Source organism: Oncorhynchus mykiss, chromosome 12 (genome assembly GCF_013265735.2).
Source record: "Oncorhynchus mykiss isolate Arlee chromosome 12, USDA_OmykA_1.1, whole genome shotgun sequence".
NCBI classification, from domain to species: Eukaryota; Metazoa; Chordata; class Actinopteri; order Salmoniformes; family Salmonidae; genus Oncorhynchus; species Oncorhynchus mykiss.
In genome coordinates this window covers 11,873,288-11,885,840 of record NC_048576.1, presented here as the reverse complement: position 1 = coordinate 11,885,840, position 12,553 = coordinate 11,873,288, and the positions used below count along the sequence as shown (strand labels likewise).

The 12,553-nt window shown below is 51.0% G+C and overlaps 1 pseudogene; it reads right to left on the bottom strand.

Annotated features, from left to right (window-relative positions):
• Positions 1-241: 241 nt before the first annotated feature.
• LOC110536782 lies at positions 242-10,682 on the bottom strand (annotated as a pseudogene).
• Between the last annotated feature and the right edge of the window lie 1,871 nt (positions 10,683-12,553).

The following is a 12,553-nucleotide window of genomic DNA, read 5'->3' as shown; positions in this document are numbered from 1 at the left end:
ACATAAGTTGTAAACTTTCATTCATAGGCTAGGTTGTAGCAACCTTATGATGGGTATAGAGAGAATTAGAGTATCATATTGTAGCCTAAACCTATCAATGTTACTGTACATAGAACTAGGTGAATGGAATATAAATGACAGTCATACAATATGCTGTAATCGAAATAAGGCCATGATCATGAAGAAAAAAATATTGTCCTCCCTCATCATAAACGGCACGACTGACACTAATTCTAAACGCAACATAACTGAGGCGAAGACTTGATGAAAATTGATCTTGGGGACAGAGGAGCTTCACTCACTGACTTCCAGGGGTGGAGATCAGAGGTGTGAACAACCCTGAACAACACCCACCCATGGCAGGACAGTGTTTGTGTCATTTCTCAAAGAGGGAGCTCAGGGAGCTCTTCTTACCTTCTCAATGCTCACGAAGTTGGGCACACCACTTGGAATGTCCAATCGGTCCTGCTCTGAGACCATGGTGCTCTCTGCCTCATCTGGGGACACACACAGACAGAAAGTGACATCAATCAGAGAGCAAAGAAAACAAGCAAGCAAAGAAAAAGATCAGGAAAATGTGTATTTTGCTTTCAATGCGGATACTGATATTAAAATGAATATGTGGTGGTCTGGCTCCAGTAATGTTGAAATTACAGCTGCCATACTGTAGTAACTGACTACAATAATATTGTTTTCTCACGTTCAATTTAGGCTGAGGCTGCATTTCCCACGGTAACCGCCCCCTGGAAGCCATTTCCCCAGAGCAAAACATCTGTATCACATTCTGCATGATGTTTCTTTACCTCTACTTTAAGCACACATTTTTGTGTGTCAATCGTGAATGATAATTCTTCAAGTTGCCAACCATTTGATCTCAATCAGTTACATGGGAATATGCATTTAGATCTTGAGTTAAGTACAGTGTTGTTTTGCGTTATGTACACTGAGTGAATTTTAGAGCAGATGGTGTTGACAAACTGTATCCTACCTGTGTTTTGTTTCAATCAAAGCACATATTTTGCCTGTGTAACCGATGTGAAATGGCTAGCTAGTTAGCGGGGTGCGCGCTAATAGCGTTTCAGTCAGTGACGTCACTCGCGCTGAGACTGGGAGTAGTTGTTCCCCTGTGGAGCGATGGGTAACGATGCTTCGAGGGTGGCTGTTGGTGGTGTGTGCAGAGGGAACCTACCTGGTTCAAGCCCAGGTAGGGGCGAGGAGAGGGACGGAACCTATACTGTTACACCTAGAGTTGTGTGCTGTTGTGTTCTGGCCGCATGAGAGAAACATGCGACCGTTCGCACAATCATCCAAAAAATGTCATAAGATTAGGTAGTGTTTTTCGTCTTATAGTTACGTTGTGCTATTATGTTCGGTTCAGTTATGTAGAATACTATCGTTAGTATTGCGATCTTGCAGACATTGATTCAGCTTTGATCTAACTTAAGTGCCATTCGCCAGAATACCCTGTTCTCTGGGCAGCCGAGCGAATAGAGCAGAGACTGTGCGTAAACTATAGAATCGCGAAAATGTGCAGAAGTTTAGAATTTTTAGCTATCGGGAACCGACTTCCAGAGAATTAAGAAACGCAGCCACTCTGTTAAATGTATCCATTGAATGACGTTTGAGGACTGGAATGCCTAGCAAGGTTTCTGGTTTTCAGAATGAAAATCAAACTTTCTGCTTGAGGCGGTTTTAGTCTTGAAATTGGGAGATTTTAATCCTCATTTGTTCAAATCTTTTGGTGACATCACCATTATAGACGTGATTGTGAGCTAAAATAGAGGGGACTAATACCATTTCCCCAACACTGAGCTGAGCCTAGCTGTACTGCGTTGGTCTGGTTACGCATCCAGCATAATTTCTGGAACCTTGCTGGAAAGGACAATGTGAAAATATGTTGGAGTGTACACAGTACGTTTCAGGTCAGCTGTCAGTACACGTGGTAAAGAGAGAAGTACGTACTCCCCATGTGGTAGATACGCGTTCCATACGCCATGTCCATCTGATAGGCCAGAACGAAGCTGAGAGGTATGACGGGGGCAGAAGGCCAGCTTCCTCTTCTTAATAGCACTGCTCACGTGGGGATAGAGGTACATTAGACAGTCACAGAGATCAACTAACACCTAAAACAATCATTCAAACGCGTGAAACCAAACCAATATATACATTTGTGCATAGGTGGGGCACACATTTAGCCTATATTATCAACATGGACAGGGCTTGTGTTGGCATCCAAAGACAGAGATGTTTTATTTTATTTGATTTCACCTTTATTTGACCAGGTAGGTTAGTTGAGAACAAGTTCTCATTTACAACTGTGACCTGGTCAAGATAAAGCAAAGCAGTTCGACACATACAACAACACAGAGTTACACACGGAATAAACAAACATACAGTCAATAACACAGTAGAAAACAAAAGACTTAAAACAATCATGATTTGCTTAAAAACAATTGATATGATTTATTTTTAAATCCCACTAGCTAGCTTCACTCATAACATTATGGGCAACGTATTTATATGTTTGTTATGACGAAGATGTCGATGGGCAGAAACTACATCTGCGACCCTGTACATGTGACTATTAAACACTTTGAATCTGAAACTACTGAACCATAACCTGTATGTGAATAGCAGGTAATGAACTGTGTACACACATCACACTGCTGTAAATAAAACAGTAGTTTGGCTTTAAAAGTCCACTGCACTTCACATGAGTCAGTTACCCCTCTAATCCTTTAGATCAGTGAGCATCTCACACCTAACAGGTAGGAAATATAGTCACTCAGCTCGGCAAGAAATGGCAACAGCAGTGGTCCTAGGTACATTTCAGAAGATCCAACCATCTGTTAACACTGAAGCTTCCTGCCATCCAGGACCTTTACAGCAGGCGGTGTCAGAGGAAGGCCCTAATAATTGTCAAAGACTCCAGCCACCCTAGTCCATAGACAGTTTTCTCTGCTACAGCACGGCAAGCAGTAGCGGAGTGCCAAGTCTAGGTCCAAGAGGCTTCTAAACAGCTTTTACCCCCCAAGCCATAAGACTCCTGAACAGCTAATTAAATGGCTACCCAGACTATTCGCATTGTCCCCCCCCCTTTTACACCGCTGGTACTCTCTGTTGCTATCGTCTATGCATAGTCACTTTAATAACTCTACCTACATGTATCAGATATGAAGGTAAGACCCAGATGCAGACAACGTTGAATTAACAATGGTTTAATAATCCAACAGGGGCAGACAATAGACAGGTCAAGGCAGGCTATAGACAGGTCAAGGGAGGCAATAGACAGGTCAAGGCAGACAATAGACAGGTCAAGGCAGACAATAGACAGGTCAAGGCAGGCAATAGACAGGTCAAGGGAGGCAATAGACAGGTCAAGGCAGACAATAGACAGGTCAAGGCAGACAATAGACAGGTCAAGGCAGACAATAGACAGGTCAAGGGAGACAATAGACAGGTCAAGGCAGGCAATAGACAGGTCAAGGCAGACAATAGACAGGTCAAGGGAGACAATAGACAGGTCAAGGCAGACAATAGACAGGTCAAGGCAGACAATAGACAGGTCAAGGCAGGCAATAGACAGGTCAAGGCAGACAATAGACAGGTCAAGGCAGACAATAGACAGGTCAAGGCAGACAATAGACAGGTCAAGGCAGACAATAGACAGGTCAAGGCAGACAATAGACAGGTCAAGGAGACAATAGACAGGTCAAGGAGACAATAGACAGGTCAAGGCAGACAATAGACAGGTCAAGGCAGACAATAGACAGGTCAAGGCAGACAATAGACAGGTCAAGGCAGGCAATAGACAGGTCAAGGGAGACAATAGACAGGTCAAGGGAGACAATAGACAGGTCAAGGCAGACAATAGACAGGTCAAGGCAGACAATAGACAGGTCAAGGCAGACAATAGACAGGTCAAGGCAGACAATAGACAGGTCAAGGCGACAATAGACAGGTCAAGGCAGACAATAGACAGGTCAAGGCAGACAATAGACAGGTCAAGGAGACAATAGACAGGTCAAGGCAGACAATAGACAGGTCAAGGAGACAATAGACAGGTCAAGGAGACAATAGACAGGTCAAGGAGACAATAGACAGGTCAAGGAGACAATAGACAGGTCAAGGAGACAATAGACAGGTCAAGGCAGACAATAGACAGGTCAAGGCAGACAATAGACAGGTCAAGGAGACAATAGACAGGTCAAGGCAGACAATAGACAGGTCAAGGCAGACAATAGACAGGTCAAGGCAGGCAATAGACAGGTCAAGGCAGGCAATAGACAGGTCAAGGCAGGCAATAGACAGGTCAAGGCAGACAATAGACAGGTCAAGGCAGACAATAGACAGGTCAAGGCAGACAATAGACAGGTCAAGGCAGGCAATAGACAGGTCAAGGCAGGCAATAGACAGGTCAAGGCAGGCAATAGACAGGTCAAGGCAGACAATAGACAGGTCAAGGCAGGCAATAGACAGGTCAAGGCAGACAATAGACAGGTCAAGGGAGACAATAGACAGGTCAAGGCAGGCAATAGACAGGTCAAGGCAGACAATAGACAGGTCAAGGAGACAGGGGTCAGTAAACCAGAGGTGGGGCAAAGGTACCGGACGGCAGGCAGGCTCAGGGTCAGGGTAGCCAGTGGTCAGGCAGGCTCAGGGTCAGGGTAGTCAGTGGTCAGGCAGGCTCAGGGTCAGGGTAGCCAGTGGTCAGGCAGGGTCAGGGTAGCCAGTGGTCAGGCAGGCTCAGGGTCAGGGTAGTCAGTGGTCAGGCAGGCTCAGGGTCAGGGTAGTCAGTGGTCAGTGGTCAGGCAGGCTCAGGGTCAGGGTAGTCAGTGGTCAGGCAGGCTCAGGGTCAGGGTAGTCAGTGGTCAGGCAGGCTCAGGGTCAGGGTAGCCAGTGGTCAGGCAGGCTCAGGGTCAGGGTAGCCAGTGGTCAGGCAGGCTCAGGGTCAGGGTAGTCAGTGGTCAGGCAGGGTCAGGGTAGCCAGTGGTCAGGCAGGCTCAGGGTCAGGGTAGCCAGTGGTCAGGCAGGCCCAGGGTCAGGGTAGTCAGTGGTCAGGCAGGGTCAGGGTAGCCAGTGGTCAGGCAGGCTCAGGGTTAGGGTAGCCAGTGGTCAGGCAGGCTCAGGGTCAGGGTAGCCAGTGGTCAGGCAGGCTCAGGGTCAGGGTAGTCAGTGGTCAGGCAGGCTCAGGGTCAGGGTAGCCAGTGGTCAGGCAGGCTCAGGGTCAGGGTAGCCAGTGGTCAGGCAGGTTCAGGGTTAGGGTAGCCAGTGGTCAGGCAGGCTCAGGGTCAGGGTAGCCAGTGGTCAGGCAGGCTCAGGGTCAGGGTAGCCAGTGGTCAGGCAGGCTCAGGGTCAGGGTAGTCAGTGGTCAGGCAGGGTCAGGGTAGCCAGTGGTCAGGCAGGCTCAGGGTCAGGGTAGCCAGTGGTCAGGCAGGCTCAGGGTCAGGGTAGCCAGTGGTCAGGCAGGCTCAGGGTTAGGGTAGCCAGTGGTCAGGCAGGCTCAGGGTCAGGGTAGCCAGTGGTCAGGCAGGCTCAGGGTCAGGGTAGCCAGTGGTCAGGCAGGCTCAGGGTCAGGGTAGTCAGTGGTCAGGCAGGCCCAGGGTCAGGGTAGTCAGTGGTCAGGCAGGGTCAGGGTAGCCAGTGGTCAGGCAGGCTCAGGGTTAGGGTAGCCAGTGGTCAGGCAGGCTCAGGGTCAGGGTAGCCAGTGGTCAGGCAGGCTCAGGGTCAGGGTAGTCAGTGGTCAGGCAGGCTCAGGGTCAGGGTAGCCAGTGGTCAGGCAGGCTCAGGGTCAGGGTAGCCAGTGGTCAGGCAGGTTCAGGGTTAGGGTAGCCAGTGGTCAGGCAGGCTCAGGGTCAGGGTAGCCAGTGGTCAGGCAGGCTCAGGGTCAGGGTAGCCAGTGGTCAGGCAGGCTCAGGGTCAGGGTAGTCAGTGGTCAGGCAGGGTCAGGGTAGCCAGTGGTCAGGCAGGCTCAGGGTCAGGGTAGCCAGTGGTCAGGCAGGCTCAGGGTCAGGGTAGCCAGTGGTCAGGCAGGCTCAGGGTTAGGGTAGCCAGTGGTCAGGCAGGCTCAGGGTCAGGGTAGCCAGTGGTCAGGCAGGCTCAGGGTCAGGGTAGCCAGTGGTCAGGCAGGCTCAGGGTCAGGGTAGCCAGTGGTCAGGCAGGCTCAGGGTCAGGGTAGCCAGTGGTCAGGCAGGCTCAGGGTTAGGTTAGCCAGTGGTCAGGCAGGCTCAGGGTCAGGGTAGCCAGTGGTCAGGCAGGCTCAGGGTCAGGGTAGCCAGTGGTCAGGCAGGCTCAGGGTCAGGGTAGTCAGTGGTCAGGCAGGCTCAGGGTCAGGGTAGCCAGTGGTCAGGCAGGGTCAGGGTAGCCAGTGGTCAGGCAGGCTCAGGGTTAGGGTAGTCAGTGGTCAGGCAGGCTCAGGGTCAGGGTAGCCAGTGGTCAGGCAGGCTCAGGGTTAGGGTAGTCAGTGGTCAGGCAGGCTCAGGGTCAGGGTAGTCAGTGGTCAGGCAGGCTCAGGGTCAGGGTAGTCAGTGGTCAGGCAGGGTCAGGGTAGCCAGTGGTCAGGCAGGCTCAGGGTCAGGGTAGCCAGTGGTCAGGCAGGCTCAGGGTCAGGGTAGGTAGAGTGGTCAGGCAGGCTCAGGGTCAGGGTAGTCAGTGGTCAGGCAGGCTCAGGGTCAGGGTAGCCAGTGGTCAGGCAGGCTCAGGGTCAGGGTAGGTAGAGTGGTCAGGCAGGCTCAGGGTCAGGGTAGCCAGTGGTCAGGCAAGCTCAGGGTCAGGGTAGTCAGTGGTCAGGCAGGCTCAGGGTCAGGGTAGTCAGTGCTCAGGCAGGCTCAGGGTCAGGGTAGCCAGTGGTCAGGCAGGCTCAGGGTCAGGGTAGTCAGTGGTCAGGCAGGCTCAGGGTCAGGGTAGTCAGTGGTCAGGGTCAGGGTAGTCAGTGGTCAGGCAGGCTCAGGGTCAGGGTAGTCAGTGGTCAGGCAGGCTCAGGGTCAGGGTAGTCAGTGGTCAGGCAGGGTCAGGGTAGCCAGTGGTCAGGCAGGCTCAGGGTCAGGGTAGCCAGTGGTCAGGCAGGCTCAGGGTTAGGGTAGCCAGTGGTCAGGCAGGCTCAGGGTCAGGGTAGCCAGTGGTCAGGCAGGCTCAGGGTCAGGGTAGCCAGTGGTCAGGCAGGCTCAGGGTCAGGGTAGTCAGTGGTCAGGCAGGCCCAGGGTCAGGGTAGTCAGTGGTCAGGCAGGGTCAGGGTAGCCAGTGGTCAGGCAGGCTCAGGGTTAGGGTAGCCAGTGGTCAGGCAGGCTCAGGGTCAGGGTAGCCAGTGGTCAGGCAGGCTCAGGGTCAGGGTAGTCAGTGGTCAGGCAGGCTCAGGGTCAGGGTAGCCAGTGGTCAGGCAGGCTCAGGGTCAGGGTAGCCAGTGGTCAGGCAGGTTCAGGGTTAGGGTAGCCAGTGGTCAGGCAGGCTCAGGGTCAGGGTAGCCAGTGGTCAGGCAGGCTCAGGGTCAGGGTAGCCAGTGGTCAGGCAGGCTCAGGGTCAGGGTAGTCAGTGGTCAGGCAGGGTCAGGGTAGCCAGTGGTCAGGCAGGCTCAGGGTCAGGGTAGCCAGTGGTCAGGCAGGCTCAGGGTCAGGGTAGCCAGTGGTCAGGCAGGCTCAGGGTTAGGGTAGCCAGTGGTCAGGCAGGCTCAGGGTCAGGGTAGCCAGTGGTCAGGCAGGCTCAGGGTCAGGGTAGCCAGTGGTCAGGCAGGCTCAGGGTCAGGGTAGCCAGTGGTCAGGCAGGCTCAGGGTCAGGGTAGCCAGTGGTCAGGCAGGCTCAGGGTTAGGTTAGCCAGTGGTCAGGCAGGCTCAGGGTCAGGGTAGCCAGTGGTCAGGCAGGCTCAGGGTCAGGGTAGCCAGTGGTCAGGCAGGCTCAGGGTCAGGGTAGTCAGTGGTCAGGCAGGCTCAGGGTCAGGGTAGCCAGTGGTCAGGCAGGGTCAGGGTAGCCAGTGGTCAGGCAGGCTCAGGGTTAGGGTAGTCAGTGGTCAGGCAGGCTCAGGGTCAGGGTAGCCAGTGGTCAGGCAGGCTCAGGGTTAGGGTAGTCAGTGGTCAGGCAGGCTCAGGGTCAGGGTAGTCAGTGGTCAGGCAGGCTCAGGGTCAGGGTAGTCAGTGGTCAGGCAGGGTCAGGGTAGCCAGTGGTCAGGCAGGCTCAGGGTCAGGGTAGCCAGTGGTCAGGCAGGCTCAGGGTCAGGGTAGGTAGAGTGGTCAGGCAGGCTCAGGGTCAGGGTAGTCAGTGGTCAGGCAGGCTCAGGGTCAGGGTAGCCAGTGGTCAGGCAGGCTCAGGGTCAGGGTAGGTAGAGTGGTCAGGCAGGCTCAGGGTCAGGGTAGCCAGTGGTCAGGCAAGCTCAGGGTCAGGGTAGTCAGTGGTCAGGCAGGGTCAGGGTAGTCAGTGGTCAGGCAGGCTCAGGGTCAGGGTAGCCAGTGGTCAGGCAGGCTCAGGGTCAGGGTAGTCAGTGGTCAGGCAGGCTCAGGGTCAGGGTAGTCAGTGGTCAGGCTCAGGGTCAGGGTAGTCAGTGGTCAGGCAGGCTCAGGGTCAGGGTAGTCAGTGGTCAGGCAGGCTCAGGGTCAGGGTAGTCAGTGGTCAGGCAGGCTCAGGGTCAGGGTAGCCAGTGGTCAGGCAGGCTCAGGGTCAGGGTAGCCAGTGGTCAGGCAGGGTCAGGGTAGTCAGTGGTCAGGCAGGCTCAGGGTCAGGGTAGCCAGTGGTCAGGCAGGCTCAGGGTCAGGGTAGTCAGTGGTCAGGCAGGCTCAGGGTCAGGGTAGTCAGTGGTCAGGCAGGCTCAGGGTCAGGGTAGCCAGTGGTCAGGCAGGCTCAGGGTCAGGGTAGTCAGTGGTCAGGCAGGCTCAGGGTCAGGGTAGTCAGTGGTCAGGCAGGCTCAGGGTCAGGGTAGCCAGTGGTCAGGCAGGTGGGCTCAGAGTCAGGACAGGCAAGAGGTCAAAACCAGGAGGGCGAGAAAAAGAGAGACTGGAAAAAACAGGAGCTAAGACACAAATAGCTGGTTGACTTGACAAACAAGACGAACTGGCAATGGCCAAACAGAGAACACATGTATAAATGCACAGGGGATAATGGGGAAGATAGGTGACACCTGGAGGGGGGAGGAGACAATCACAAAGACAGATCAGGGTGTGACAACATGTACATTTTACCTCAATTACCTTGACTAACCGGTGGCCCCGCACATTGCATCTGTACCGGTACCCCCTGTATATAGTCTCGCTATTGTTATTTTACTGCTGCTCTTTAATTACTTGTTACTTTTTATTTCTTATTCATATTTTATTTTTAAGTAATCACTGTACCTGTTGTCTTCAGCACATGTGACTAATACAATTTGATTTGATTTGAAGTGTAAGTCATAACAGCAGCACAACAGTGTCATCATATTGTCATCAACAATATCACTGTCATGTTATGTCATGTTATGTCATGTTTATGACAGTATTGTGACACTTATGACATACAGTTCAAACAAAGTGTTACCTCGTCTTTTTTGTCCATCTCATCTTCATTAGTCTCTTTATTAACTCAACATACATTTTGCAATGTTATAATTGTATTAAAACATTATCAATCATCTATGTCTAACTATTGAAGAACCCTGGCTTAATGTGAACTAAAATGATGTAGGCCTAGAACCCACCCGATGGTGAGACCTGTGGAGAACACACCCGAGGGTGAGGCCTAGTTAACTCTGTGGAAGACCCACCCAATGGTGAGGCCTAGTTAACTCTGTGGAGGACCCACCCAATGGTGGGACCTAGTTAACTCTGTGGAGGACCCACCCGATGGTGGGACCTAGTTAACTCTGTGGAGAACACACCCGAGGGTGAGTTCTAGTTGACTCTGTGGAGGACCCACCCTGATGGTGAGGCCTAGTTAACTCTGTGGAGAACCCACCCGAGGGTGAGGCCTAGTTAACTCTGTGGAGGACCCACCCGAGGGTGAGGCCTAGTTAACTCTGTGGAGAACCCACCCGAGGGTGAGGCCTAGTTAACTCTGTGGAGAACCCACCCGAGGGTGAGGCCTAGTTAACTCTGTGGAGGACCCACTCGATGGTGAGGCCTAGTTAACTCTGTGGAGGACCCACCCGATGGTGGGACCTAGTTAACTCTGTGGAGAACACACCCGAGGGTGAGTTCTAGTTGACTCTGTGGAGGACCCACCCTGATGGTGAGGCCTAGTTAACTCTGTGGAGAACCCACCCGAGGGTGAGGCCTAGTTAACTCTGTGGAGGACCCACCCGAGGGTGAGGCCTAGTTAACTCTGTGGAGAACCCACCCGAGGGTGAGGCCTAGTTAACTCTGTGGAGAACCCACCCGAGGGTGAGGCCTAGTTAACTCTGTGGAGGACCCACTCGATGGTGAGGCCTAGTTAACTCTGTGGAGGACCCACCCTGATGGTGAGGCCTAGTTAACTCTGTGGAGAACCCACCCGAGGGTGAGGCCTAGTTAACTCTGTGGAGGACCCACTCGATGGTGAGGCCTAGTTAACTCTGTGGAGAACACACCTGATGGTGAGGCCTAGTTAACTCTGTGGAGAACCCACCCAATGGTGAGGCCTAGTGAGGCCAGGCTGAAGAAGTATTTGAGGAACTCCCTGGATCAGGCAATCTACATGGCCATTTGCCTCTTTCTCATGTGGTTCTGCATTAGGGTCTGTGTCTCCATCCGGGCAGGGCAGGAAGGACAGAAACATACTCAGTCAGAGCTCAGGGAACACATCCCGACGTGCAAAACTGGTTCAAATTATGTTATTATGACGTCTTTTATGACTTTACACCAAGTAAAAGGATGTAAAAGGACATTTAGTTGACGTCTTTTTATCAACCAGAAAAATCCGCATTTTTGGTTAAAATCTCGTTATCTGCTGCAAAACTCTGATCTCAAGGCACACACCCTATAAATGAATAGACTATAGCTAATGTGCATTTCTTCGACACAAATAGCAGGATGTATTTGTTGTTTCAAGAGATGTGAGTGTGAAATGAATGAAAGGAACAAAGAGAGGTGGAGAAACACGTATGAACACCAGGCTCTTCTGGTGCGACTTCCTCTGTGGGGCATCGTGCCTCCCTGACAATAGATGTAAGAAGAGGGTGATGTGTAGGGGTCAGAGAGAGGGAGGAGACATATTGATACTCTAGTGACGCAGGACTGGGAGAGTGGAGTGGAACCTGCGGACATCACATCCTGGCTTGGATAGAACTGTGAGTCACTCAATCTAGTTATCCTCGCCATCATTATCATGACAATTAAATTATGAGACTGTGGGACGGGACACTAAGACTAAGTGCCTTCAAGATATGACAAAGCCTCAGACCTTCAGGGTGTATAAGAAAGGTTGCTATTTCACCTTCTGTCACCTCAGTGAATATTAAAACAGATTAAACGCATTCTCTATAAACGGCTGTAAATTTTACATAGCCGGCCTTCAAAGGATGTGAGGGTAATGCATTTAAAGGCAGTCAGACACCCTTTGATTCAGTGCTGAGACACACGCACTGATGACTGACCAGGGTCTCGGGATCACTCGACCCCTAGCGCCATCACACTCTTATTCCTAGGTGAACTCTTTGTCGGGTCAAGTATGCTTTTTTCCTACGTTGTTTCCCGTTTATGGCCGCCATTATCATTCGGAGAGAAAAGACGAGAGAATGCATGGCATTTTGTATGACAGCTCTTTATTCCCTAAAAGTCATGTCAAAAGATGCCATTTGCTTTATGAAATATGTAGATAGATCATAAGGCTGGCGGTTGATTAGGTTGGAAAAAATACGATTCAATTGACATTCAAATATGGCCGTATAAAAGGGACGTAAATTATAGTGTGTCATGCGAGGATGATTTTTCGTGACAATTATCATTGGTCATTTGTGGCAATGCATTAAATATTCTAACAGTAAGTGGCCAAAAACAGAAGGAGTGGGAGACAACATCAAACATATCAAATTAATATATATAAATAATGTATGCCATTTAGCAGACCCTTTTATCCAAAGAGTCATACGTGCATACATTTTAGGTACAGTGGTCACAGGAATCAAACACACTATCTTGCTGTTGCAAGCAACATGCTCTACCAACTCATCATCTGAGTACAAAGCACAATGTAATGTATTGACTCCAGACAATTGAATGGGAATGGTATTCAATTAAAAAAATGCATATGTCAGTGTACCTACAACTATCATTTGTGCAACTCTTCAAACAACAAAAATAAACACTCTGAAGGAAGTGTCTGGTGTTTCTGAAAGACAAGGGATGGAGCCAGACTGATTGGCTCGTTTTGTGACTTGTAAGTCATCATCAGTCAGTTGATTACACACAAGCCAGCATGTTACATAACTCTAAATCAATAAAAAAAAACTTTCACCTTAAAGAGAAGCACTTAGTTGTGGTGATTAGAGAAGACCACTTGGCTTTTCTTGGGAGTACTACAACTTCTTTGGAATGAAAGCATCAGGCATGTGGCCATTCAGTAACACCTTAACATTAGCTTAAAGAAATCATTGGGAAAACATCAAAATCAAGAGCTATTG